Below are 5,077 nucleotides of genomic sequence, written 5' to 3' on the forward strand. Positions count from 1 at the left end.
CAGTGAGTAGGGTGGTCACTCAAGAAGAGCAAATAGAGACAAAGAAGTGTGACACAGAAAAAAGGAGCCAGGGCTAAGGACAAGTGGTTCCCTTGATAGAGGGACCCACTGTTGGCCCAGGTGCAGGTGCTCAAGCCTAAGTCTGAGGGAAAGGGGGCTACAGAATGACAGATAAAACCAGGTGCTGTTCCTTTACTAAACACAAACTATCACAGGCACTGAGGCTTCAAAAGTAACAGGAAGTAGTAGCATGAGTGCATCAAAACGAAACATGCACATTTTGCAGGTATCAAAACCAGATCAAGCACAGGAGTACTCTAGTCCAGGGTATGAAACCCTCCACAGCAGATGTGAAAATGAGGATCCAGGATAGGAAGAATGGAAAATTTCTTTTCTTTTTTAATATCTGGGGGTCCAGGGATAATTCAAGAGAAGAGACTTGCAGAGGGTACTGTTTGAGAGGGGCAGAGCTGGAGAAATTGGCTCTGTTGATAACTACTATATTGTGAATTTTACTCCCATGCAAATAGACCTTAAGAAATGTTGCCAATAGGGGCACCTGGGTGGCTCAGTTGGTTAAGCATCCAACTCCGGCTCAGGTCAGAATCCCATGATTCATGGGTTTGAGTCCTCCATTGGCTGTATGCTGACAGCTCAGAGCCTGGAGCCTGCTTTAGATTCTGTCTGTCTATCTGTCTGTCTCTCTCTGCCCCTGTCCCACTTGTGCTCTCAAAAATAAATAAATGTTAAAAACATTTTTTTAAAAAAGGAAACGTTGCCAATAAATAGAAACATTAAATACAGAAGAAATACTTAGGAAACACAGTATATACTTGTCCCAAAGGTATCATTTATTAATTATAAGGGAAAACTCAGCCAGAGCTAAATACTACTATGTAATATTCCTAATAAACATTCAAAATAACAAAATATTTTATGATGGATGCATTGATCTGACTCTAATAGCTAATATTTAATGAATACATACTATGTGCCAAACACTATGCTACATGCTTTTACATGGATTATATTATTTAGCTCTCCCTACAGATCTACAAAGTGGTTGGTTTCTCCCTTCCAATAATGCTTTTTCACAGTTGAATAACTGAGGTCTGGAGAGCTTTTAGTGACTTTGCCAAGGTCAAACAGCCAGCAAAGGGACCAGGGCTGGAGAGGGACCATCTGACTACTGCTGCCCACCACAATCAAGACATGGGCAGGGGGAGAGGGGGCACTCTACTCCATGCAGCGAGGGGGCAGAGAGCGAGTACAGAGTACAGTCTGTAGGATCACTGTGTCAGGAAGATGTCTACAACTAGAATGAGTCCACAGATGCTCGGTAAGGCCACGTGCATGCCAGGTATATTCCAGGCCATATTAATTAGCTCCAGATACATTTTACAATTTGCATTTATATAAAACTCCATGAGGCTAAAAACATTCTCAGATTAAGATCTGAGTACAAAACCCAAACTTTGCCTTTTACCAGTATGTAAACGTTGGGAACTGACAACCTCTCTGAAACGGTTTATTAATGTATAAAAGGGGAGATGAGGAGTAATGGTGATCATTCATTTGAGGAACTGCTGTAAGATTTAAATGAAATAACAGGGCTGAAGGAGTTAGGCAAATCCCAGCAGCATAGTCAGTGATAAAAGTGGCAACACACTCTTTCATCATGTACAGCAGTTTCTTGTCAGAAAATAAAAATCATGGGGCGCCTGGGTAGCTTAGTCGGTCAAGCATCCGACTTTTGCTTAGGTCATGATCTCGCGGTTCATGGGTTCGAGCCCCGCGTCGGGCTCTGTGCTGACTGCCAGCTCAGAGCCTGGAGCCTGTTTCAGTTTGTGACTCCCTCTCTCTCTGACCCTCCCCTGCTCACGCTGTCTCTCTCTCTCTCTCTCTCTCTCCCCTAGAAATAAATAAAACATTAAAAAAAATTTTTCGAAAAAAAAATAAAAATCATGTAATACAGAGTGACTTAGAGCATTCATTGAGAAGTAAAAAGTGTGTATACTGTTTTAATACAAGGTAGCCTCTAATTCTTATGAAGAACTGGCCATGCTCATACATGCTTGTACGCAAAATGTATAGTAACAACAATTTAAACAATGATGACAAATATGTATGGAAGTAATCAAAATATAAATGACAACATAATGTATAGCCATGAGGGACAGCTGTGGGCAGCAGAAAGTGAAAAGAACTTGGAGAAGGAAATAGTAGGTTCTGATCTTTTTCATGTTCTTGCTTCAGTCCTTATCAATAGAGTTTATATCAGCTGACCTCAAAGGTCCTGTCCAATTTGAAAATAAGCATGCTATTCTATTAATTTTCAAGAATTTTTGATAATCAAAGTAATGGCACCACGGATAAATATATCATTGCTATGCCCAATTCAGTGGCAAATTTCAGCCTCTTAAGGTCTGGATTTCATTCCACTACCTTGCCCGTTGTTCTCCTTCTGAACTCGAATTGACAGTCTGAAACAGTACAATGCTTAAAAGGCAAGGCACCAAGAGTGAGAAAGAACAGAAAAAAAAGATGAAGGAGGGAAGGAAAAGGGGTGGAGAGAAGGGAGGAAGAAAAGAGTATATGGGAGGGGGAAAGAGAGGGAAGGAGAAAATAAAAGTCTGGAAACTTCACAAACTGGCTAATCGGGTTTCAGAGCAAGAAAGGATCACTAAGCTGTCCCTAGAAATCTCTACCAGGAGACCACTTGGTCCAGCAGTTCTGCAAGTGTCATCCAACTTTTAGTATAGATTCTCAGGCTCCACCCAGACGTAGTCTATCAGAAACTCTAAGCAATTTGTATTTTTAAAAGTCCTCCAGGTGACCTTCATGCACACTAACCCCTAAAACCGTATTCATTTTTGTTTTTCTCATGAATTCTAAGATCAAGCCTTTTAAACATTTGCGATCTTTAATACTCCATATTTAAGCGACTAATCCTACATTCTATCAAGGTTCAAAAATAACCTATAATCCATTCTCAAGCTTGAAATTTCACAGCTGTTATATATGGGGAGTATGTGATACTCTAAGCTCCCACATAATCTATTTCTATCTAGGAAGTCATGAAACAATTTTAGATTCCAAAGTAGCAAAAATGACCAGAGCTTAGAGAAATAGCTGTAGGGAGAGAAGGATATTAGATCCTGCTAATAACACACAGTTTGAAGTACTTATTCAAAATATAGATTAATATGGTAAGAAAAGCAGGCCATCAGGACTACTACCTAGCAGTCTAATTAATGTGTATGTCATCTCAGTACTAAGAACATTTATAGCTCTTTTGTTAAATTGCAAAGTCTCTTCTCTTGGTAAACTCATTCCACCCTCAAACCTATTCATATGATAATATTCTGATCAGGGCCATGGTGCACATTTCTCATATACTATAAAATATAAGACAGAATAGAACAAATACAGTAAAATCAGAATACTGAATAAGAGATGGGTCTCTAGCTATGCTTACTATAACGCCCCCAAAACAAGAGATCAATAACATGCAGGACAGCCAGAAGAGACAGAATTTAAATGGTAGACTGAACATATGCATCTATTTCCTCTCCTCTCCCAACTCTCATGGAAATTAGGAAAAATCATGTTTTGTAACAAGTTCATTTCCACCATTGTTGGAAAATTTTCATCAGAAGGTAAGAAATTTGAACCAAAAAAAAGCATTCTTGAAGCAGATAAGATTAAATAATGAAGAAACAGAGGAAATCAAAGCCCAAACTTTGGTAGGAGAAATCTATAAGAAAGATCAAATCTCTTTAAAGAAACTCCAGATGAAGCTCTACAAGAGACATCCCTCTCTAAGAGTCAACCAATCCACAGACGCAAGAAGCAGTGACCAGGATAATTATGAAAGGACTATGGTATGAACAGCTGGGGAAGTTTGATGCCTTCTCCCATGCCTTTGTTTATTCTGTGACTAGCAGCCACAGTATTCATCACTAGAATAAAGTCCTGAAACCCACTTTCTAAATAAAGTCAACCATCTGCCTCAGGAAGGCTCCTAGCCAGAATAGAGAGAGAGTCACCATAGAGCTTGAAACGTCCAGAGTCTCCCAAAGACAACAGAGGAGAAATAAAGAAAAGAATTATCTGTTGCCAACATTCACAGGAAAGCAAAACCTTCATGTAATCCTTAGATATACTGCCTCATGCAACAAGTATTTCCTCTGCACCCACTGGTTAACAAATATGATTCAGCCTCCTCGGGAGATACTCTGATGAGGAAGTGGTCAAGTTCCTACCCTAGTCATGTTTCCATTCTGGTGAGGAAGAATGAAAACAAACAAACCAGCCTATACTGAACACCAGGCAGTGTTATGTGCTATGAAAAAAAAATAACAACAACAGGGATGGGAAAGAGGAAAAAGAGTGACAGTGGATGATAATTCCATAAGGAGGAATTCCTCTCTTTGGTGTGACACCCAATGAAAGTGATACCTAAAGACAGAGGCTGAAGCAACAAAGTATAAAAGCTCTGAGGTGGGAACTTAACCTCCCAAAACAAGAAGGCCAGTATGACTGGAACACTGTGGTCAAAAACAGAAATGACAGAAAATCAAGACAGCTTGACAATGTAGAATCATTCTGGTAAGGCTAAAGAGTTTGGATTTTACTATCAGTATATTAGAATCGTTTGGTTGTGTCATTTTGCAGGAATGACACGACTTATATTCTAAAGGATTCTCTCAGCCTGCTGAGGAGTTAATAAACATAGTGGCAAGAATGGAAAGTAGGAGACCATTCTGGAGGCTACTGCACTAGGAAAGGTGAATGATGATGGTGACCTGGGTTAGGGATGGAACTGGGGATTGGTGACAGGTTCTCACATACCCTGTCTGAAGGTAGAGGTAAGATGTGGCAGAAATGCTCCTGCACTGGGTGTAGAATGTGGGAGAAAGGGAAGAACAAAGATGAATGTGAGATTAGTATGAGCTACAGATGAATGGTATCATCATCTCTGACATGAGGTCTGAAGAAAGGGAGCAGACCTGCCCTGTGGTAGGAGTTCTGTTTGGGCTCTGTCATGACCCGGATGGTACTAAATGGGCAGCTA

This window comes from Hyaena hyaena, unplaced genomic scaffold (genome assembly GCF_003009895.1).
Source record: "Hyaena hyaena isolate Hyena2069 unplaced genomic scaffold, ASM300989v1 scaffold_620, whole genome shotgun sequence".
Classification (NCBI taxonomy): Eukaryota; Metazoa; Chordata; class Mammalia; order Carnivora; family Hyaenidae; genus Hyaena; species Hyaena hyaena.